This window comes from Mobula hypostoma, chromosome 21 (assembly GCF_963921235.1).
Source record: "Mobula hypostoma chromosome 21, sMobHyp1.1, whole genome shotgun sequence".
NCBI lineage: Eukaryota > Metazoa > Chordata > Chondrichthyes > Myliobatiformes > Myliobatidae > Mobula > Mobula hypostoma.
In genome coordinates, this window is record NC_086117.1 from 36,271,240 (window position 1) to 36,296,783 (window position 25,544).

A 25,544-nucleotide genomic window follows, 5' to 3' on the forward strand; every position below is an offset into this window, starting at 1 on the left:
ATGTCAGTGCAGTGACCGCAGGCCCATTGAACCCAGGGCTATTTTTAAGCCTGGCAGTGTTCCATCGTAACAGCCTGGTTCCGATGGCACTGCCCATCAAAGTGGCTTGTCATTTCACATCCAGAGGAGCAACTGCTGATGCAAGAAATTATTTTACAACAACGGAATCTAGCATTCAAACACTTTGCTTGTTTAAAACATCTCAGTAACATGCAATAAACCAGTTTCTCTAATGATTGCTAGGATTTTTTTTTATTTGGGAAGAAATGTTTCAAATAACTCAGCCTAATTGACAGGAGTGCATAAAAATTATAATGAATGAAATAGAAAAACTAGAAATACAACATTCTTTGCAAGATGATGGAAGACAGATTTCATACTGTATATCAATGTTTTGGTAGGTCAGATAGACTTTTATAGAGTTTAGTGCAATTTGACTTCCTTTGTTTCATTGTCTCATTTTTTCTGATAGTAGAAAGACATCTTTATAACAAGATTCGGTTTCTTACAACATACTTTTGCTAAAGTACACAGGTGTGTGTGTGTGTGTACGTGTGTTTTAGCCCTCATCCTTCTTTTCTACTTGTACCTGAGAAGGCTGAAGAGTCAAATTCCTGAACCGAAAAACTAAGAACAAAATCCAGGATGAATTTACAGCATTGTACCAAGGAAGTGTTACACCGTCCAGTGCTATCTTTCTGATGAGACATTAAATGAAGGCCCTGACTGTTTCCCACACTATTGCATTATTTTGAAGAAGGATGAGGGAGATTGTAGTCAAAACTCAACCTTCAATCAACATCATGACAAAAAATGTAGAATATGTTCTCATTAGCACAATATTGTCCAGTAACGTGACATATTTCATGATGCGAAGAGGTTAGCGAGCTGCAAGATTATCTTGTTGTGGGCTTGAGAGCAAAAAAAAACAAGCTGAAGGAATGAAGGGAGTCAAAATCTACAAAGCTAATCATAAATTGTTGGTATGCACTGGAGAAAGAGTTAGAGCTCGGGGTTGTTACTTCACACTGGTGAGATACCAGTAAGAAAGTGGAACAACAGTAACAGGAGGTGCTCACGGCAGTCAGTCTCATCTTCATTACCCCATGCAAGTGAGAAAAATGGATGAGTTGTGACAAGTTAGAGGGCAAACCCTTGGGTAAGTGGTATGTTTTGAGAGTAGGGCTTGGTGAGGGGGGTAGGCTGTTGGGTCATCAGTGTCTCGAATAGGGGAACAGAGCTGCTGATGGGTTGCTCTGAAGGCGTTGTAGTTATCAGGGAAGCAGAAGATGAAATGAAAGAGGATGGGATGACCACAAGAGGTCCTTTGGATCCAGAGAGCCTTGGGCCTGATTTGGTAGAATTTGGGTGTCAGGAAGGGGTTAACAGTCAGCTAGGAAAATGTCAGGGGGAGGAGTCCTTCCGCATTCTCAGACTGATACACAGTCTCTATCTGAAATGTTAACCATTCTTTTTAAATCGTAATCATTCCTGCAAAGAATTCTCCAAACATCCAGACGACAGCGTATATAATTTTCCCAAGCATGAGAAGAAGCCAATGGGCAATATAATAAACAAGTCTTCCCAGAGAATGGAGGTTAGGCACCTGCAGATTACTAAACTGAGCAGCAATAGATGGAGGGGGCTTTGCTATTGCATTCTTGGTGGGAGGAGAGTGCTGATGCTTTTTGCAGAAGTGGGTGGAGGTGGGGTACGTTGTTGCCTTGCTGCTGCTTCTGCTTGGGAGAGGGAAGAACAAGAATTTCAGGATGTATACTGCATACATTTCTCTGATATTAAATGGAACTATTGAATGAAGCAGCCCCTCTGGGTCCACTGCAGAAGAACGGAGAATTCTGTAATACTGAACAAAAATTATGAAAGGGAAAGAAAGAGATTAATTTCACAAAAGGTAAGCTAAGCTTAACTACCTTTTTTTTCTGAGAAAGGTTGGCTAAAAATTCATTCTTTACTCAAAAGAGCTATGAAAATTATTCTGGGATTATTTATCTACAACTTACTGATCACACTAATGCACTGTGAGCTGTAGATATAATAATTTTTACGCAGCAAGGGTTCCTCCAGGGCAAAAAGGTTGAGAAAGGCTGGTTTGGATAATAAAACATGAAAACACTGCAATCAAAATAAAACACGGTAAGACTTTATTTTTCCCTTCAAGCTATCACCTCTAACACCTTCCAATTACTGCTGATGGCCATTTCTTACATGTTTCCCTGTTTCTAGTTTCAACGACATCCCATATAAACTATCTACCTGCTGAACAGACTCTTCATTGCCTTCTTGCATATAATCTCTTCTGACCAGCTACATCACAGCCTAGTATGAGCCACCAATGCACAGAACAGCTGGCATGGTAAGTACATTTACAATAAAGTTCTTTTACAATAATATTGGTGGTAGACTGGACAGCAAAACAGGTTATCCATGATTGCAACAGCATCAATAACAAATGGAAACGTGGACAAGGAATGACAGATGAACTTAACTCAAACATGTGCTAAATGTTGCGTTTTGGGCTTTTGAAGCAGGGCAGGAACTGTACAGTGAATGACAGAACCCTTGGGAGTGCTGGAGAACAGAAAAGACCTTTCAGTACCAGTACATAGTTCCCTGAGAGTGACAACACAGGAAGTCAGACTGATGAAGGAGGCATTTAGCATGCTTTTCTTCAATCAACACATTATGTACAGGAGTTGGGAGCTGTGTTGTTACAACTACACAAGGTATTGGTGAGTTAACAGTTGGGAGTATTACGTCTAGTTCTGGTCACCTGTCTACAGAAAGGATGTTATTAAGCAGAAGAGATTCACAAGGGTTTTACCAAGACTTAAGGGCTTGAATTATAAAAATGAAACTGCATTGGCTGAGGAATGATCTTTCAGAGTACATAGAATCATGAGTGACACAGATAAAGTGGATGATCACATTCTTTTTAACAACACATAAGAGGCTAAAACTAGAAGGGTTATATTTAAGTTGGTAAGGTAAAATTTAAGGGGCATTTTTAAAAATCAAGATGGCGGAGATGAACCACAGCAATGTTCTCCAGGCTGCTTACAAAACTTCTAAGTATACCTCTTGAATTACTCTCACTGCAATCTGCAGCATGTAATTTCCCTTCACGCAACACACTTTTGAACCAACTTAATGAACTATTTCACGATCTTCTGAAGGACTCAGTGGATTTAACTCTCAAGCAAGCAGGGACGGAACACTTAGGCAAGCAAATCTACGCCAGCATGACCAGAAGAGAGGGAGGAGGCATGAACTCCAAGCTAGACTAAAACACAGAGGAATGAGACACCCTCTGCCCAGCAGCTTGTTAGCAAAAGTGTCATCACAGGAGAACAAAAATGAGGACCTGAGGGCAAGATTGCTGTATCAAAAGGAAATGAGACTTCGTTGTGTTCTGTGTTTCACTGATACATGGCTTCCTCCTAGCACACCAGATTCGGTGAGATGACCCAAAGGCCTCTCGATACACAGGATGGATCCAACTACTGAATGGGAAAAGGCAAAAGGTTGGGTCATGTGTTTCATGATAAACTCTCTGTGGTGCTCCAATGTGACAGTTTTGTGAAACTCGTCTTCCAACAACCTTGAGCACCTAACAATCAAGTGATAAGAGAGTACTCACTGTGATCATGGCCGCAGTTTGCCATCGGCCAACTATAATCAGGCACTAAACAAGAAACAGTCCATCCCAGCACAGTTCCAAGTCATGGTCGAGGACTTCAACAAGGCATGTTTGAAGAAATCGCTACCCAAATACCATCAGCATACAACCCGCAACACCAGAGGTCCCAACACGCTAGGCCACTGCTATATGAATACCTACCATTCCATGACTACATTTCAGGAAATCTGATCATTTGGCTGTCCTCCTATCTGCTTACAGGCAGAGGCTAAAGAGCAGGGCTCCAGAGATATGGACAATGAAGAGGTGGTTGCAGGAGGCAGAGGAGGGGATTCGTGACTTCCTTGAGTCGTGTTCAAGGATTCATCAGTGGACCTGAATGAATACGCTATGGTTGTCACGGACTTTATAAAATCAGTCATAGATGAGTGTGTTCTCTCAAAATCATTCAGAGTCTTCTCCAGCCAGAAGTCCTGGATGAACCACGAGATCCTCAATCGACTAAGGGCCAGATCAGAGGCATTTGGGTCTGGCGACCAAGTGAAATACAAGAGTTCAGACACGATATCTGGAAAACCATCTCACGGGTAAAGTGGCAATTCTAGACTAAACTTAAATCAATGAAGGATTCTCAACAACTGTAGCAGGGCTTGAGTGCTATCACCTGTTAAAAAGTGAAATCAAGCAACACATGCAACAACAAGGCTTCACCTCCAGATGAACTCAATGCCTTCTATGCTCACTTTGACCGTCAAAACATGGAGGAAACTTCACAAAATTACCACAGCCCTTCATAACCCTGTGAGTTCTGTCTCTGAGGGCGGTACGAGAGTATCCTTCAGGAGGGTGAACTGGCGGAAAGCATCCGCCCCAAATGGGATGCCTGGCTAAGCACTGAAGACTGATGAACTGGCTGCAGTGTTCACTGATATCTTTAACCTCTCACTTCGGCAAGTCTCAGGATTCCATCTGCTTCAAGCAGGCCTTAATCATACCCCTGCCTAAGAACAACATGGTACCTGTGTCAATGACTACACATCCACTGTGATGAAGTGTTTTGAGAGGTTGATGATGAAACACAATAACTCCTGCCGGAGAAGTGACTTTCATCCACTCTACTTTGCCTATTGGCACAACAGGTCCACAGCAAGTACAATTTCATTGTTTTGTCACTCAACTCTGAAACATCTGGACAGCAAAGATGCCTACATCGGGATGCATTTTATCAACTACAGCTTAGCATTCAATATTATCATTTCCTCAATACTAATTAATAGGCTTCAATACTTTGGCCTCAACACCTGCTTGTGTAATTGATTCCTCAGTTTCCTCCCTTGCAAACCCCAGTCAGCTCAGATTGGCAACAACATCTCCTCCACAATCTCCATCAGCACAGGTGCCCCATGTAGCTGGGTGCTTAGCCCCTTGCTCCACTCACTTTACACTTATGACTGTGTGGCTAAGCACAGCTTCCAATGCCACATTTAAGCTTGCTGATGACACCATTGTCATAGGCCAAATCAAAGCTGGCGAAAAAATCAGTCAGTATATAGGAGGGAAATTTAAAATCAGGCTGAAAGGTGCCACAACAATCTCTCAATATCAACAGGACCAAAGGAACTGACCATTGACTTCAGGACAGCCCATGGAATTATAGGAAAGATATTGAAATGGGTGGAGCATTGGCTGATAGGCAGAAAGCAAAGGGTGGGAATAAAGGGATCCTATTCTGATTGGTTGCCGGTTACTAGTGGTGTTCCGCAGGGGTCGGTGTTGGGGCCGCTTCTTTTTACGATGTATATCGATGATTTGGATTATGGATTAAATGGTTTTGTGGCTAAATTTGCGGATGGCACCAAGATAGGTGGAGGAGCAGGAAATGTTGAAGAAACGGAAAGGTTGCAGAGAGACTTAGTCAGTTTAGGAGAGTGGGCAAAGAATTGGCAGATGAGATACAACGTTGACAAATGTACAGTTGTACATTTCGGAAGAAGAAATAATTGGGCAGATTATTATTTAGATGGGGAGAAAATTCAAAAATCGGAAGTGCAAAGGGACTTGGGGGTCCTTGTGCAGGATACCCTAAAGGTTAACCACCAAGTTGGATCAGCGGTAAGGAAAGTAAATGCTATGTTGGTATTCATTTCATGAGGAATAGTGTATAAGAGTAAGGAGGTGTTGATGAGGCTCTATGGGGCATTAGTGAGACCTCATTTGGAATACTGTGTGCAGTTTTGGGCTCCCTATCTTAGAAAGGATGTACTGATGTTGGAGAGAGTTCAGAGAAGACTTACGAGGATGATTCCTGGAATGCAGCGGCTAACATATGAGGAACATTTGTCGGCTCTTGGATTGTATTCATTAGAGTATAGAAGAATGAGAGGGGATCTCATAGAAAGGTTTCGAATGTTGAAAGGGTTGGACAGAGTAGATGTGGAATGGTTGTTTCCTTTGGTGAGTGAGTCCAGGACAAGAGGCCATAGTCTTAGAGTTAGAGGGTACCCAGTTAAAACATAGATGAGGAGAAATTTTTTTAGCCAGAGGGTCGTGGATTTGTGGAAATCGTTGCCACATACAGCTGTGGAGGCCCGATCATTGAGGGTGTTTAAGGAGGAGATTGACAGGTATCTAATTAGTCAGGGTATCAAGGGATATGGGGAAAAAGCCGGAAATTGGAACTAGATGGGTGAATAGTTTAGCTCATGGGGGAGCCGCGGAGCAGATTCGATGGGTCGAATGGCCTACTTCTGCTCCTTTGTCTTGTGATCTTGTGAAATTGGAGGTCTTTGAGTCAGTCCTTTACAGTCAGCAACTTTAAATTCTTCAATGTTATTATTTCAAAGGAACTGTCCTGGGTCCAGAATGATTATGAAGACACGTAGTCCTCTTTTATTGTCATTTAGTAATGCATGCATTAAGAAATGATACAATATTTCCTCTGGTGTGATATCACAAAACACAGGACAGACCAAGACTGAAAAAACTGACAAAACCACATAATTATAATATATAGTTACAACAGTGCAACAATACCATAACTTGATGAAGAAGTCCATGAGCCCAATAAAGTTCAAAGTTTCTCAAATGTCCCACATCTCACGCAGACTGGAGAAGGAAGTAAAACTCTCCCTGCTATGCTGACCATAATCCGACTCTGAGTCATCTGAAAACTTCGAGCTCTGATCAGCTCTCCCGACACCGAGTACTGAGCGCCATCTCTGTCCGAACGATTCAATCTCCTTCTCGGTCGTCAAAAGCAGGCAAGGCTGGGGATATTGAGGCCTACCCTCTGAAAGATTCCCGACCACACAGTAACGACAGCAGCGAACAGGCGTAAGTGCAATTACAAAGAAAGCACAGCAGCGGCTTTACTTCCTGAGAGGTTTGTGAAGATTTGACATGACACCTAATAATTTGACCAATTTCTTTAGATGTGTGGTGGAAAGTATATCGACTGGCTGCATCACAGCCAGGTATGGAAACACAAATTCTCTTGAACAGAAAATCTGACAAAACGTAGTGGATCTGGCCCAGTTCACCACGGGAAAAGCCCTCCCCACCATTCAGTACATCTACACCATCATCAGGAACCCCCATCACCCAGGACAGGCTCTCCTCTCGCTGGTGCTATCAGGAAGAAGGCATAGGAGCCTCAGGACTCACACTACTAGGTTCAGGAAGTTATTACCCCTCAACCATCAGGTTCTTGAACCAGTGGGGATAACTTCATTCTACTTCACTTGCCCCATCATTGAACTGTTCACAAAACCTATGGAATCACATTCAAGGGCACCATCTCATTTTATTGATATTTGTAGCTTATTTATTTTCTCTTTTGTATTTGCGTAGTTTGTCGTTATTTGCCCATTGGTTGTTTGTCTGCCCTGTAGGGTGCAGTCCTTCTTTGATTCTATCATGGTTTTTGGATTTACTGAGAATACCTGCAAGAAAACAAATCTCAGGGTAGTATATAGTGATGTATAGTATATGAATTTTGATAATAAATTTACTTTGAACCTTGAACTTTTGACCTGTGGGACAACTTTTTAAAAAGAGGATGGTGGGATATGGAATCAGCTGCTTGATGTTCAATTAAAATGTCTAAAAAAAAAATTCAGATAATTTAACAGATAAGGAAAATCTAAGAGGGCCATGTACAGCTAAATGGGACGCTCAGCTAAATGGGACTAGCTCAGTTAGCAACATGAACTGCATGGCTGAAGGGCCTGGGTCCATAATGCACAACTCCATGGCATTTATGCAAAAAGATATCCATTTATTTTAATATGACAGAAGGAAAATTTCTTGGGTCTCAAGTTCATTTCTGACCTTATTTCCTGACTCACTGTTCTGCTGCCAGGCACTTCCAATGTCAAACTTTCACAGACCTGACAACTTGCATTTATAAGGCATATTTATTCCAAGGAATTACCAAGAATGTGATAGAGAGCCACAAAAGGACCTAAGAGGATACTAACCAAAAGCTTTGTTTAGAAAATTTGGCATTAATTAATATCTAGAAGGAACGGAGTTAAGAATGTGGTAACATTTAGAGAGGGAGCTATAGAGTTTCCAACCTTTGATGATTTGGCCATCAATATTTGAACAATGAAAACTGGGAATGCTCAACATGACAGAGTCAAAGGAGCCTGGCGATTTTTAGGGCTGGCAGATGCCACAGAGACTGTAATAACCAAACCCTGGTAGCATCATAAAGCTCCTGCTTGGAGGTAGATGTTTGCGGACATTCTACACCAAACTTCCTTCTGTGGCAGCTTGAATAGGCATCATGATTCCGGGGTCAATTATAGATGACAGAAATTTACTGACAACCGATACCTGCTCTAAGTGTGTCTTTAACCACCAGCTCTAATGAAAGAGATAGTCAAGAATCGGAATGAATTGAAATGTAGTTATTCCATCCGGTGCTAATATCTAATCAGCTATTTCCTACTGTCAGTGTTAAGACAGCAAAAAGTCTGCTTTATTGGCACCCTATTCACCATTTTAAACATTCATTCACTTAAACCACCACAGCACCAAAGCTACAATGCATACTATCACCAGAAGGCACTTCATCTAGGCTATTCCAACAATGCTTCCCAAATACGTTATTGTTTCCATTAGTAAGATAAAGTTGGCAGATGCAAAAGAATGCTTTATCCTACAGGTTCCTCTCCATGTCACACACCATCCTGACGTGGAAATATATCACTATTCCCTTCCATCATTGCGAGAGCATCATTGCGAGAGCTCCATCCTATCAGTGCCATGGGTGGCTTTTCACCAAGAGCACTGCAGCAGTTCAGGAAATTGGGTCATTGCCCCCCTTTGAAAGACATTGAAAGATGGGAATAAATACTGACTGTGCCAATGACATGTTAAAAAATGAACAAAAAGTAAAATTATATTAAGTTCCAGAGTACTACGATCAATTTTACTGACTGCATTTCAGACGGAATTATATTTGCCAATGTATTTGATAGCATATCTTTACAGAATAGTACAGAGATTAAGAGGGTTAAATGATTAGTCAGGGTTATATGCACTTGGTTGATTTTCCTTTAAGAATACGAGATAAGTGGCTGACATATTTAAGGTGTCAATAAAGTCTTGGGGATTTGATCGGATAGGCAATGTAACAGAATGTAAGCTAAGCTGCTCAGGGTTGAATTCTTCACATAAAGATGATAGATCTCTGAAACTCTCTCTCTCTCTCTCCTTGCATTCCTGTTCAGCCAGGATATTTTGGATTGAAAACCAAACCAGTGTTGAGCTGAAGTATGAACCAGCCATGATCTAACTAAAGGTGGAAACTTTGTCAAGAGATTCAAGGCTTCCGTCATTTTAAGTCAGTGGCCTTCAGGAAATACAGAAGAATATTTTATCAGCAGTGCTTAGAAAACAAGCAGAAGAATCAAGAAATTTTAGCCACCTCTTGTGGAGTAAAAGGTCCTGCCAATATGTTACCCGCTCAACAGCAATGATGAAGCCTTCAGTGCTTGCTTTTTGTTCCCATAATCGACCAGACCAGTTCAGGTTATTTTGCTAATACAGCCTTTCTCAGTGATTACCTTATTATTTCATATCACCATAACCTAGACCATACCTTGCATTAGCAGCAGCAAAATGCATCTTCATGCATTCATACAAGATGTTATTTCTTACATGAGAAACCTTAACCCAATTCCACAGAAAAAAGTTTAATTTTATAAAGAATGGCACAGGATCTGTAGACTTTCCAGTGGTTTAATTCTGATGTTTAACTCCACATTTCCAATGCACTCTTGAAGACATTTGTTCATCAAGAGCTTTTCCCAGTCAACTAATTACACAACTCTTCATATTACTCTGTGAGAAGATCCCACTCCTATTACTTAACTTCATTTAAAATAAACCAATGCATAATCATTCTCTGTTCCAAAACCAAATAAAGAAATACTTTTCCAAACAGGCTTTAAATTTCAGAGCGCCTTGTATCCTTGTGACTGCTGGCATTCAACTAGACAGTTTAAATAATGCCTTAAATTTCCACAATGTCCAGATTCACACTAGTCAGAACTCAGGAGTGATCCCCACACTTGATTGCCTGGGCATCAAGTGCCATCAGAGCCAAACAAAATACTTCTAATTGCAAGTCTAAGAATATGGATTCAAATAAACCGGAAAGGAGATAAAGGTCACCATGAATTTCTATCAGGCTAGTGATGAAATGACAAGTAAGTGTGAGGTAGGCATGTAGATTTGATGCCAGAATGGAGATTGACATCAGAGAGATATTTCTACAAGATAAAATCTGCCAGCATGCTGACCATTAAGTTTCTTTAAAGTACAATAAATTGGATACTCACCTATTTAATTATACAAGACTTCGCTGCAAACTTTAAGCATATCTGTTCAGATTAAATTGGAAAATGCCAAGAGAAAAATCTCCTTTCCAAGCTTAACTGCCACATTAATCATTGTTCCCCGAATACATTTTCATCGGCTGTCTGCTTCTGTGCACCCTCAGCCTGCACGGTGCTTGCAGCCACGTTACTCACAACACCTGTGTACACCTGGTAAACGGGAAGCAGTGTTTGATTCCATGGCTCTTCTGCAAGGCTCCGTCCATGCGAACCAGCAAGAGCTTCAGCAAGGCCTTCAGAGTAGTTTAGTATGTACGACAGCAAGGGTGAATCCTCATCAAGAATGCTGTCCACGTCAATGGAGAAACGATTAGGAAATCCACCTTCAATATATTAGTTTTATTGCCCAACGTGGCTAATGCATCCTTAAACTACTCAAATTGATTAATAGGGCAAGTGAATGCCAGAGCTACACAGTGGGAGGATGCAACAATATTTTTTTTACTGCTTCAAGCACCGGACTCCCTTCTGAAGAGCAGTAAATCTAAAACACATACCGGCCCCTCAAAGCTTCCTCCACTATTATCAAGAATTTAAGTGTACGCTAGAAAGGGTAACATTCAGAAAATAGCATGTCATTTCAGGGAGGAGGTACAGACCGGTGTAAACCTTTTTCAGCCAAACTCTTGAAAGGTTTGCAAAACCTGACCGGAGGTGAAGCTGAACGCAGTGTTTGATTTGATCTTATCAGTAGCATTGCATCAGGTGCCCACGCTTACTTTCTCTCTGTTTGTGTCAATCAATGACATTTTCGTTTTTAAAGCAGAAGAAGAGAGCAGGTGTGGATTATGAGTCTATAAACTGGAAGCCAGCAAAATGCAAGGGAAGCGTGTCCCCTCGCCGGATAGGGCCGCTGGATATCTCGCCAGTAAACCAGATGGTGTAACGAACCACACATTAAACAGGAAAGGACGCCTTAATAACAAAAACACTCTGCGATCGGTGTTTGCGATCACGTCCGACCCGCTGCACCGATGCACTTTTGCACTGGCGCAGGTAGAGGGGGGAGGTAGGACTTTCAATTAATTAATAACTTTTAAACCTGAAATACAAGGGCCTCGTTGACATAATCGGCGCGATTTGAGAAAATGCATATTACATAACCGTTGCAGGGACAAATTGGCGCTTTCGTCAAATGTGCCCAACAGAGTAAACGATAAGTGCATTTTTAATAGTTCCCATTTAAAGAGACAATGACGAGTGAACCGCTGCAAACCTCAATGTGCTCAAATTTTGGGTTAAATAGAGTAAGGGCTCCCCCTAGTGGAAGAGGTTACTCCGGCAACACCTTCCAACAGAGTGTAATCCTTTAAAGAAAACTTTGAATGTGAGGTTCGTTTTCTGATCAAAAGTATAGCTGCAAAATATCGGAGATAGAAAAAGGGGAATCACGCGGGAGTCTAAAAGTAACAGAAAATGAATATAAAAAGCCAAAGGTTCTTCAATTCACAATGATGTGCTTAATTGATCGTGTAGTTAACAGATAACGTAAATAAAGGCCGAGAGAGCTTGTGATTAAAATATCTACATTCCCTCAATACTTCTATGAAATATGCCCACCGTGCTTGCGTGTACATCAAAGCAGTTCGAACCGTTACCCCCAGTCTCTTGTCATCTTGGAGCGGCCCCGTCACATTCCGCCACTGCTCAAAGCAGCCCCCCGTCAGCCCACACCTTGGCAGAGAACTCTGCAAAATCGACATGTACTAGGTCTGCGTTCAGTCTGCAACACACACACACGCACCGCAGGGAAGGGTTTCCAGAGAATAAATATTGGATGATCAGGGCAAGATTTAACACTTGCGCATCCCTCTGCTTTGGTGCTATTCCCGTGGATCGGAGGAAGATTTCCAATATCCATTAACGAATTGACCCATCAGAACACAACTTGTAATTAATATAATCTTTGAAAGAGATTGCAGTTCTTGATATCTGGGAGTGACCATTTTACCCCCGCCCCCACACCCGCCACACACTCTCTCTCTCCCTCTCTCTCTCCCTCTCCCTCTCCCCCTCTCTCCCTCTCTTCATACACCCTCCCCCACCAAAATGTGCACACGGTATCCAGTTAAATGTGTGGCCTCCTTCACCAACCCCCCGGCGCCGCTCGCTCACCTAGTGACGGTCCTTCTCCGTAGCTGGTGTGCAGCGAGTTCTGGGCTGAAGGTTTTTCGGCATAAAGTTGCCGAGGACCCTGTAGTACCAGCTCCGGCGGTTCGAGCGACCTTGCAGTCTGTGCGCGGTTGCTGAGGAGAGAGACTGATCCCTTCTTTTCATGCCGGTGTGACAAGACTTTGGATAGATGTTTTATATTTAGAGATATATATATATATATAATATATATATATATATATATATATATATATAAATATACTGTATGTATGTATTCCTCGTTACCGACCGGCTGCGGAGACCTGAGCGACCAAGATCAGCAGAACCAGCGGCGGCTGCAGCAACAACATACTCCAGGGGTGGATGAATGGTAGAGGCTATTGGTTTGAAGGTCTGATCCTGTAAGGAGATCTATACTGAATGAGAATGTAGCCAGCGCTCCTGTTAGTGGGAAAGAGAGGAGGGACCGACTTAGTGCTCAAGATGGGCTGAATGAGGAAGGAGAGAGAGAGAGAGAGAGAGCAATTGATGGACTGCTGGAACAAGGAGGGATCAGCTCAAAGCTTAGGGAGTGGATGGCCAGAAATAAAAAAAAGAGGTGGAGAGAGACTTCGTACTGGGAGAAGGGGCGGGGAGGGAGGGAAGGTGCGTTGGTTAAATTGATGCAATGAATGAGACCGACTCTGGCATTGGGACTGATTCGTAGGGGTGCGGGAATACTGTGCTATACAAGATTTTTCTAAGCATGGTGCGGATATGGAGCCTTTAAAAGGAGTCCAAGTTTCGGCGAAAGGGATTTAAATTCAGGAAGCGGTTTCGATAGTGAAGTGGATAAACAGTGGTGAGAGGATGTGGAAGGGGGTCAGATCAGAAAGACAATTAGAGTGAGTGGAGACGCGACAAGGTGGTAATAGATCAGGACCTGGGGAGTTTTGTGAAGCCGACAGAAGACGCGATGCTGCGAAGGTGAAGATTGAAAACCGGGGGCTGGGGTGTTCCCCTCACGGGGAAGTTAGATTGATGCGCGGGATATAGGGACTGCTGGTCGCCACGCTCTGTGTAAATAAACACAGATGTGGCCCCTGAATTTCCCACAGTGCAGCGTCCCACCACCTGCAAGTGAGCGGAACGGTATCGGGAAACGCAGGGGCCGGAACAGCAACAGGAGAGCGATGAGTCCGATGTGGAGAGAGCGACCAGGGACAACCTGCCGGTGGAGGCAGAGCTGAGGTGGCGGGGGACCGGTCAGGTGTGTGTGTGTGTGAGAGAGAGAGAGTTCGTACTCTTAGCTAATGTTTTCGTTCCCATATGTAAATACGTTGTGGCGCTCTTTTCACTCAAGTTACACGTACACTGTATGTTATATTATATTACACTCCATGTAATGTGTGTGTGTGTGTGTGTGTGTGTGTGTGTGTTACACGGAGCAGTCCCCAGCCGGGCCAAAATGCATACTGAGCCCCGGCAGACGCTACTCCCGCCGAAAGAGTGTACAGGGTCGGGCTGACATCAATTATAGATCGCCCTTCCCGAGCTACTAGCTGGGGCAGGCTGTGATGCACACACTTCCATCACTACCTGGTGACGACCTCGACTTTTGAACGCCTGTATCGACAGACTGAAAGCGTATCTTCCCCTTTTTTTTCCAAGCATTCGAGGACTGCGCGGAGAGCATGTATTTGCATTTCGTAAGCGTGATCGATACCTCTATTTACGACACGCTTTATGTATAAAAAAAAGACACATTTCCCCCCATGTATCAATTCTGTAACACCCTGTTTGAACGGAGCCGGGCACATTGACATGCATTGGTTATAAAACCGGCCAATCTCAACGCACGTCTTGACTAAAACAGGGCAGATTTTTACCCGACTGATTCCTTCAGCATTCCAGTCACAGCACCGTCAACACTGGGTGCTGTTACCTATAAATTTCTGCGGACACACATCCTGTCCTCAACTGCTTATTCAGCGGTGTTAGGAAACATTTCACACTGCTTATATTTTATTCTGCTCTTTCAGGTAATATTTGATTGCACTGAGCCTGTACGATACCAACTGGCCCACGTCCTCCACACAGGAATGCCTGCTGCACCGGTGTAAATTACGTCGTTTTAACTGAAATTAACCACAAGCCTAAATTAGTTGCTAACGATATTAAAAGAGATGTAATATAATAGAAAGCACAATTGAAACCCGGAGGTGCTGACTAGTCTGTCCGAGATTGCAAGCAAAAACAATCCTCATTTTGTTGCCTTCGGCTTTTCAAGGCATTGAACAGATTTGGAATAAAAAAAAGACTTCAATTCACACAACAACGCACCTGCCCTCTCAAGTAACTTGCAACGAGTCATTTTCAAAACCAGCGACTTTAGGGCCAGGAGGGAGTAAAATCTCGCACACGACGATGATTTAGCAAAATGGTTAACCCCAGCGCTGCACATCGAGCGCTGGATGTTGGCCAGGTCACTGGGTGAGTGAGCGGGTCTTGGATCTATTCCAGGAATGTCCATTATCCCGGCAGACAAGGGCTGGCTGGGGAAGCGTTGCTAAACGTGCACGGCGTTTGCGTGACTGAGCTCCAGTTCGTTCAAACGGGACGCGAAATTTGGGCTCAGTATCTTGAGCCAAAGTGTTTCTCGTACACTTTACTGATACAGAGAGGCCAGCGCCGTCAGGGCACAATTGTCATCGAAACCTGCAGCTAACCCGAATCCTAAGGGATGGGGGAGGGGGAGTAGAGGGGAATCATCAGTCATGGCGTGGAACCAGTGGTACTGCTAACCCATGGCTTTGGGGAGGTTGTGAAAAGCATCAACAGGGATTCCGTTTTTTTTTAATTATTTCAGAACTATGCCTTATAATGTACACAGCAGATACAATTAGTTCCTAGCTTTCTCTATAATCATGGAACCATCAATTTAATAGTTGGAAAATGTGTCAACATTACTTATGTTTCTTCCTTTAGCAGTGCTCTGTTGAAGCATTGAGAGGTGTTTGCACCAGTCACATCCACTCATTGCCCAGTGGTGGCAGAGAGTAGGTTATTATCCATCTCCACAGAGCCTTGATGCTGTCTGCACTGATCTCCAGTGTGTCCTTCAGCATACACTTCTACACCCTGGAGTGTCCTAGTTAGCAGCATTAATTTGTGGACATCTTACACAGGAAGACTGACAAGTTTCACACACTCCGGAGTACATTTATATGCATTATTATGCATCTTGGGAGCAGCCCATAGATCACAGAGTGCTCTGTCACACAGCTGCTCACTGTGAACCTCAACAAGACAACAATATCCCTTTTCCAGAACTTCTTGACAAACGCACAGTCCTCAAGAGGGAAGTGATCATCTTGTCTGTAATGCAATCTCTTCAAGGGCAATATGTGTTGGGAGTGAGACTCCAGCTTGGAGGAAGTCTGTCAGGGATGACCACTCTGACAGTCAAGTGAAGCCCAGATGCATATTGATGTCATTATTTCATTGAACCTGATCCTCGGAGAAACTGGCACAGGAATGGATGTTTTGTGTGGAGGTTTGGCACATCTAGACTGAAACAAGATATGGGTTAAGGGTGCTTCAGGTGCCTGTCATCTCAAGGCCAAAGTCACCTATTGGCTTAGATCTGGCAAATTCAGGTTAGGACCATAGTTGAAGGCTAAGGAGGTTGCATAGCAAGACTATGAGCATGTCTAAATAGTTACATGAAATACCAAAAAGGGTATCTCATAGAGTCCAACTCCAGCCTTTCACAAGGTGTCACACTCCTTATATGCCTTGTGGATAATGGGAAAAAAAACTTTACAATTTCAGGTGTTTTTCCTCTCTGCACTAAATGTTCATCTCTAATATACTCCAGTAACATCTGTTGTTGGGTGTTTGGTCAATATTAGCCCACAATTTGTGGATGATGGGAGATTTATCGGTGGTTCTGTTGAAGATCCCAAAAAAGGGTAAGATTCTCCATTCTTGGAGATGGCCATTGACTTGCACCGGTGCCCAATTTCAAAGTTCAAAATAAATTTATTATCATAGTATGTATATGTCTCCATATATCATCATGATATTCATTTTTCTTGCAGGCAGTGACAGTAGAACAAAGAATTACAATCAAACTGATGAAAAGCTACACACAAAGATGGACAAAGAATCAAAGTTTGAAGTAAATTTAACATCAACGTACATATATGTCACCATATACGAGCCTGAGATTCATTTTCTTATGGGCAACTCAATAAATCCAATAACCATAATACAGTAGAATCAATGAAAGACCATACCAACAAGGGGGACAACAAATGTGCAAAAGAAGACAATCTATGCAAATACAAAAAAAAAATTGAGATCATGAGTTGTAGAATCCTGGAATGTGAGTTCATAATTTGTGGAATCATTTTAGCATTGAGGTAAGTGAAGTTATCCACACTGGTTCAGGAGCTTGAAGTTTGAAGGGTAATAACTTTTCCTGACCTGGTGCTGTGGAACCTAAGGCTCCCATTCTGTTTGTCTAGGTTGGCATAAAGCCAACATTATGTAAGAACTAACGTTGCTGGCAACTTTATATAACACCATTATCCACATGTGCTGAGATACTATCCAATTTGCTAAATGCTGTAGCAGTAAATAATTCATTCATGATAACCTGTAAGTTCAAAACATTCGTAGTAGCAAAGGAAATGGAAAGGTGAGCCCAGTTTCACAGCCAAGGATTCTGCTTCTTATATAAAGAATGACGCCTGCAAAATGCAGGAGTCCTTTAGTACTCCATCTTAAAGCATCTGATCATTTTATTACTCTGCTGTAGAGTCATAGATTCATGAAGTCATATAATACCGACAAAGACCCTTCAGCTCACCCTTGCCCTGCCAAGCATCAAGTACATACTCATACTATTCTCATTTACCAGAAAGTCCAAAACCTTCTTTAAGTCAGAAATTGAAGTGCTCATCCAGATACTGGTTAAAAGTTGTGAGAATTCCCTTTCCTCCATCTTCTCAGGCTGACTCCAACTACCATCTGCGTGAAAAAAATATTTCTTCAGATTTCTTCTAGCCCTCTTCATTCTTGCCTTAAACATGAGCCCTTAGATGTTTGATGTTTCCATTAAGTGGGAAAAGTTTATCATTATTCACCCTGTCTAAGCTCCTCATAATTTTGTTCTGCACAATCAGGCCTCCCCTCAGTCTCTTCTGCTTCAAGGAAAACAAACCCAGACTATCTAATTTCCCCTTGTTGTAAAAAATTCTGCCACAGGCAACATTCTAATAAATCTCCTTGGCACCCTCCACAGTGTGACCCTGGCATTTACTGTTTTTAATATCTGTTGCTTTATATAACTGGATTTGAATCCTTCAGTGCAATAATCTAGCCCAAAGTTTCTGTTTATTTATATCTATAAATCAAATTGAAGTGATGCATTTTGGAGCTCTAGCAAGGATTGCCTAGAAATGGTAGGACCTGAGGAAGTATTGAGGAAATAGGAGACCTTGGTGTTAAAATCCATCAATTCTTTGTTGTAGAGTCATAGATTCATAGAGTCCTATAATACTGATATAACTCTTCAGCTCGCCCATGCTCTGCTAAGCATCAAGTACATATTTATACTATTCTCATTTACCAAAAAGTCCAAAACCACCTTTAAAGCAGTAACTGATAAACTCTCACAACTTTTAACCGGCAACTTTAGTTATTGCGAGAAGGGCCTCTATCAGTAATATATGACTCCATGAATCTATGACTCCACAGCAAAGTAACAAAATAAGTGGTGACAGAGATGTCTACAGTATTCCAGCTATGGCCTAACCAACAATTTAAAAATTATAATATGACCTTCATGTTCTGTGCTTTGACTAATGAAGCCAAAAACTCTTATGCCATTTTTTGCCATCTAATATACTAATGCTGCTACCTTTAGGAATTGATATATTTTAACACCAAGGTCTTTCATTTCCTCAATATTTCCTCAGGTCCTACCATTTCTAGGCAATCCTTATTCGAGCTCCAAAATGCATTGCTTCAGTTTGATTTATGGATATACATAAACAGAAATTTTGGGCTATATTGCATTGAAGGAATCAAATCCAGTTATATGAAGCAACAGATATTAAAAACAGTAAATGCCAGAACCACTCTGCAGGTTCAACAGTTTTGGTGGAAAGCAATATAGACAAAGTTTTAGGCCTTTCGTTGTCATTATGTGCTGTGTCATATGACATGGGCGATCATGATCTTATCGATTACCAGAATCGTTCTTGGCAAATTTTCCTACAGAAGTACCTTGCCAGTGCCTTCATCTGGGCAGTATCTTTACAAGACGGGTGAGTCCAACCATTATCAATATTTTTCAGAGATTGTCTGCCTGGCGTTAGAGGTCACACAACCAGGACTTGTGATATGCACCAGCTCTCCATACAATCATCCATCACCTGCTCCTATGGTTTCGCGTGACCCTGATCTGGGGGCATGGGGGGAGGGTTAATCCAGGTATTATGCCTTGCCCAAGGGTAATTTGCAGGCTAATGGAGGGAAGGAGCGCCTTACACCTCTTTTGGTAGTGATGCTTTCTCCACCACTCCACCCATTTAGGACTTATACGCCCAGTAATATCTAGTATTGATTCTCCACAACAACTGGATCAACAAAAAGTGAGAAGGAAGCAGAGGAAGCCAATGAAGATGAAAGTGAGCTTGTGGTACTGTGGGAGAATGGAGAAGCTAGGACTAACCTTGAGTCAAAAATGTTTGGGGTGAGTCTGAAATGAAGAATCCATAACAGAGTGGAATTTTGGGAGAGAGGGTATTTTAGAATTCTTTTCTGTGATCAATAATTGACAAAAATCTACACAGGGAAAATAAGTCTTATTTTCTGTAAATCTAATCAGAAAAAGAATGGCCAATGTGAATTGGTGCTCAAATCAATTTCCATTGAACAAGTTCCTGGACAGAATAGCTGGCATACTTGGAAAAATTAAAGAACTTAATAGGAGATACAGAATTATAAAACTAATCTGACTGGATAAATAAAAAGTCAAAAGGCTTACTCCATTTGTCACTTCCTGCCAAATCATAAAGACTGAAATTCGGAGGGCAGAATCGGGGAAAATTAGGCATGTTGTATGAGACACCTGGGAAAAGCAGCCTTTATTAAGAGGACTAAAAGGATAAAATAAGTCTTTACGTATTGGCTGCACTGTGACTCAGTCATTATATCACAGGGATTAAAAGGAGATTAATAACGTTCTTTGCTGCGTTAAGAACATACAGTGGGGGATGCCCTGCCGTGGTTACCTCATCTAGCTAAATCCATCCAGCTGGGAAAAATTGGAAAAAGAGGCAACCCTTAAGTGTAATTGGTTACTTGCTTAAATCAGGGATTTATTTATACTTCAAAAGGATTTTCTTTTGGTTATGATATGAGAAACGTGCAACGAAAATCATTGTCTTACATGCCATGGTAACTATTGCCCAGATTAATGGTTCACAACCTTTTTGAATGAAAATCCCTCATGGTGGAATGCATGCCCCCTTTCAATATCTGGTGACATCATAAATCTGTCTTTTTAAAGAGCTGGGATTATCCTGTGGATTCAGCTGCCCATAGTAAGTTTGGAAATAGCATTTATGAACATTCTTACTAAATTACCTCAATCGTTAACATTTCATGGACCTTTACAATCTTTGGTAATTCTCCTTACCCTTCAATCCCACGTCTAAATTGGGAACCACTAATCTCATTGAAAATAATGAAAAACAAAGTTGAAGGCGACAATAACCATTTATAAACTTCTGTTGAATTACCTCACCAGTTTAAATGTGAAGTTCAAAGTTCAATGTAAATTTTATTATCAAGGTACATATTTGATGCATATACTCCGTGAGATTCATTTTCCTGTGGGTATTCTCTATAGAATAGTAACTAACAGGATCAATGAAAGATCAGCCAGAGTGCAGAAGCTGTGCAAATGCAAATATAAATAAATAGAAATAAATAAAAATAAGTCCTTAAAGTGAGATCATTAGCTGTGGGAACATCTCAATGGGTAACTGATTGTAGTTAACCCCTCTGTTCCAGAACTTGATAGTTAAGGGGTAGCAACTGTTCTTGAACCTGGTGGTGTGAAGTCCTGAGGCTGTTGTACCTTATACCTGATGGCAGCAGCGAGAAAAGAGCATGTAGTAAATAGATGCTTTTCTTTGAAATGAAGAAATAGGATAAGGTGAAGTCAATTACTGCATCAGATGTGAAACTCAATGTAGAGCAGACTTACTTTTGCGAAGTTAAGGTGTTGAAAGCCAGTTTACTTGGTGGATGATGCTAAGGTAGAGATAAGAAAACATTCTTGTGGACATCTGGAGGTGGAGCGAAGTCAAGATGGTGCTAAACAGCAACTCCTTTGCTTGCTTCTTCGGAAACAGCTCTATTTCCAGCTTTGGTATCTTTTTTTTTCCTTTTCAAGGTTCGTTTGAAGACCCTGACCTGGAGTTAGACTCTGACTTCAGTTCTTTGTGGGAAGGGGATCTGCTCTCAGGGCCTCATGACTGGCCATTTTTTGATATCCCAAGGACGCAGCCTGGAAGACAAGTGTACCTTCAGGGTTCTGGGATTCCATGGCTCTGGGGACATGCTGATTCTAGGTGGTGCCTCTGACTGAAGTGTCGCGGGTGAACACAGAACATCGGGAGCAGCGGGTTAGCTGCTGGGCGTTGTGAGTCCGGAGAGCTGTGCCTTTTTGGTGCCGACTCGCTGGGCGCAGAGCTCGGAAAAAAGCAATGCAAAAGACTTCTAACATTGTAAATCAGAAAGGTGTTTGCTATATCTCCCCTCTCGCTGTGAAATGGGGACATCTCTTTTTCCCTTATTAGACAGAGCCTGTGGTATGTCGAATTACCAGGTGAACAAGTGATTTTTGGGGTACTGCAAGTCTGTGTCTTTATTGATGCTTTGCTGCATGCTTGAATGCTTGGTGGAGGGTGCTGATGCTTTTTTGCTGGTGGGCGTGGGGGTGTCATTGCCTTGCTGTTGCTTGTGCGTGGGAGGGGGGAGCTGGGGGGGCTTTGTGGTTCTAATATTTTGACTGTCATTCATTCTTTAGGGCACTCGTCTGTTTTTGTGGATGTTTGCAAAGAAAAAAATATCAGGACATTAAGTGTACCTATTGAAACAAAAAGGAAGCATAGCATTGTGAAATGTGTGCCAGTGCACTGTCGTCTCCTAGAACAAGAGCAATTTGCATTTATGAAGGGCTTTCGGTTAAGTGAAAGAGATCAAGGCAGCTCACAGAACTGTTAAACACGTCAGTAAATCATATAAGGAGGTTAATAGGGAAGAAAAGTGTAAACAGCCCACCAGAGGGGAAGATGGAGAATGTACTGCTCATAACTGCTGACAGCAGTCTATAATACTGCTGTCTTCCTGCACTTGCAGCAGCTTCTAAATGTGCAGTTCAAATTCATCTGATACAAGACTATAGTTCCCTTCGTTCCTTGGCTGACATTCTTGTGGGTAACGTCAGTCCACTACTTTTCAGTTTATGTGTATGACTGTTGCATTTCACTGCAGCTTGGTTCAAAGAGTTAATAGAAATAATTAACCCCAATAATCTCTGATATAAATAACTGCATTTGACAAGTTACTTAAAATAAGCTTACAAGAAGTATCTTTATACCTTTATTCTAATTGGTACATCCTGCTTAATTATGTTTTTCTTTAAAGGTGGAGCATTTGTAAATAGAAACAAGATTGATTTTTGCATCAATGACAGCACAGCGGTGCAACAGGTAGTGCTGTTGTCTCACAGCTTTGGTGAGCCGGCTTCAATCATGACTTGGGTGCTGTCTGCACAGAGTTTCCATACTCTCTTTTTGACTGCATGGATTTCCTCCAGATGCTCTAGTTTCCTCCCACAAACCTAAGAGTTGCTGGTTATTGGGTTGATTGACAGCTGTAAGTCACTCCTGATGTTGGTGGCCGATGGGAGGATTAAAAGAGAGAATGGATTATGTAAATGGGGGAAAGGAATTGATGTGATTGTCCTCAAAGATGGCATGGCCTCAATGAACTGAATGGTTTCTATCTATATGTAGACGGCTGAGGAGAAGATTTGTCAGTTTTACAAACTCAGCCATTTTTCTCTTTTTCCCTTCCAAAGAGACATATGCTGCACTACTTTTTTTTTTAACTTGAGCATCTCGTTGTGCTTCACCAGTTAGGTAGTCATCTTGTGGTTGTTTTAAAACTTCCTTGTCACCACTGTTATGTCCAAACATAAAAACTAATTGCAAGAAAAAAAAAACAGAAGCCCAGGAGAACATATCTTAGTTTTCTTTTTACTTTAAGCGAGGCACGTGCATGGGATGTGCTGACATAATAATGTATGCCATTCACGTATCTCATGCATAGAACCATAAGATTTGCACAGGTGTGCTGAGAAATTTCAAGTGGTGGTTGCCCCAACGCCAAAGGATGTGCCACCATTGTGATCCTTTCTAGGATTTATCAATTACTGTAGCAGATTCCTGCCAAACCTGGCTAGTGTGCTCCACCCCTTGAGCTCATCACTGCAGATCAGAATGAAATGGCAATGGACAAAGCTGTGTGAGGTGGCCTTCTGAAAGGTAATAGAAATGGTCACATCTGACACTCTGCTCAGACATCATGATCCACATTGTTCAATAAAGTTTGCCATGCCAACATGTCCAGAAGAAAGGTGTCCAGAGCTGTCAGATCCACTTCCTGCAGTTCCAGAGTCAACGCCTACAGCCACCACAGAGGAGGCCCCAGAACTCGAGATTGTTTCACAGCCACAAATATAACCATACAACAATTACAGCATGAAAACAGGCCATCTCGGCCCTTCTAGTCCATGCCGAACTCTTACTCTCACCTAGTCCCACCGATCTGCACTCAGCCCATAACCCTCCATTCCTTTCTTGTCCATATAGCTATCCAATTTAACTTTAAATGACAACATCGAACCTGCCTCAAACACTTCTACTGGAAGCTTGTTCCACACAGCTACCATTCTCCAAGTAGAGAAGTTCCCCCTCATGTTACCCCTAAACTTTTGCCCTTTAACTTTCAACTCATGTCCTCTTGTTCAAATCGCCCCCACTCTCAATGGAAAAAAGCCTAACCACGTCAACTCTATCTATTCCCCTCATAATTTTAAATATCTCTATCAAGAACCCGCTCAACCTCCTATGCTCCAAAGAATAAAGACCCAACTTGTTCAACCTTTCTCTGTAACTTAGGAGATGAAACCCAGACAACATTCTAGTAAATCTCCTCTGTACTCTCTCAATTTAATTGATATCTTTCCTATAATTCGGTGACCAGGGTTGAGAAAGGCTAACTTTGAGGAGATGCGAAAGGATTTAGAAGGAGTGGATTGGGACAATTTGTTTATGGGAAGGATGTAATAGAGAAATGAAGGTCATTTAAAGGTGAAATTCTAAGGGTACAGGATCTTTAAGTTCCTGTTAGGTTGAAAGGAAAGGTTAAAAGATTGAGAGAGCCATGGTTTTCAAGGGATATTGGAAACTTGGTTTGGAAAAAGAGAGGGATCTACAATAAATATAGACAGCTTGGAGTAAATGAGGTGTTCAAGGAATATAAAGAATGTAAAAAGAATCTTAAGAAAGAAATTAGAAAAGCTAAAAGAAGATATGAGGCTGCTTTGGCAAGTGAGGTGAAAATAAATCCAAGGGGTTTCTACAGTTACATTAATAGCAAAAGGATAGTGAGGGATAAAATTGGTCCCTTAGAGAATCAGAGTGGATGGCTATGTGCGGAGCGAGAAGAGATGGGGGAGATTTTGAACAATTTCTTTTCTTTGATATTCACTAAGGAGAAGTATATTGAATTGTGTAAGGTAAGGGAAACAAGAAGGGTAGTTATGGAAAGTATGATGATTTAAGGAGAGGAAGTACTAGCGCTTTTAAGGAATATAAAAGTGGATATGTCTCCGGGTCCTGACGGGATATTCCCTAGGACCTTGAGGAAAGTTAGTGTGGAAATAGCAGGGGCTCTGACAGAAATATTTCAAATGTCATTAGAAACGGGGATGGTGCCGGAGGATTGGCAAATTGCTCATGTTATTCCATTGTTTTAAAAGAGTTCTAAGAGTAAACCTAGTGATTATCGGCCTGTGAGTGACGCCAGTGGTGGGTAAATTGATGGAAAGTATTCTTAGAGATGGTATTTATAATTATCTGGATAGTCAGGGTCTAAATCTCAACAACCAAGCAGGATGACACCCCTTATTATTGTTATATGTACAAAGTACATGAATGACATACATTATCATGGTAACACATCATATGTGTGCGCCTTGCTTAAAGTAAAAATAAAACTAATAGATGTTCTCCTGTGCTCCCAACTTTCTATTCCAATTAGTTTTTTTATGTTTGGAGTTACAAAACGAAACAGTTGGGAAACTATTTAAAGGGTTCATTGCGTTTTTTTTGGCACTACATGGAGAATCTTCATGTTGTTTCAACTAATCTCAATTATTAAAGAAATGCAATTAACAGGAAAAGTTGTCTGGTGAGATTTTGTTGTCTGCAGCATTTACTTTAATTGGCAACAATATACTACGAAATTATGAGAAATGTAACATAAGAAATGAAAACATGATATTCATCTAAATACTAAATCACAACTTTAATAATTGTAGACAATCAGTGTCCAGATCTCACAAACTTTGCTCTTTCAGAAGAAAGAAAACATAAAAAGTAGAAATTCAGCCAAGTCTTCCACTCTTGCTTGCAGGCCAGCTATTATTACAGATAAATGCACCTGCTGTGAATTTGGTGGGAAAAAAATGCAACTGTCCTTGCCCAGTGCATCAGAAATCATGACTGATCAAG

The 25,544-nt window shown here is 41.7% G+C and overlaps 1 protein-coding gene across 3 annotated transcripts in view; it reads right to left on the bottom strand.

Annotated features, from left to right (window-relative positions):
* brinp1 (bone morphogenetic protein/retinoic acid inducible neural-specific 1) overlaps positions 1 to 12,836 on the bottom strand; it is a 423,443-nt gene extending 410,607 nt beyond the window's left edge. Inside the window, exon 1 of one of the 3 annotated variants that reach the window (XM_063073794.1) lies at positions 12,682 to 12,836. The gene's annotated coding sequence lies outside the window, so the exon portion shown is untranslated. Of the gene's footprint in view, positions 1 to 10,509; positions 10,535 to 12,126; positions 12,206 to 12,681 lie in introns of those variants that run through there. The other 2 variants (XM_063073795.1, XM_063073798.1) reach the window with 2 other exon arrangements.
* Between the last annotated feature and the right edge of the window lie 12,708 nt (positions 12,837 to 25,544).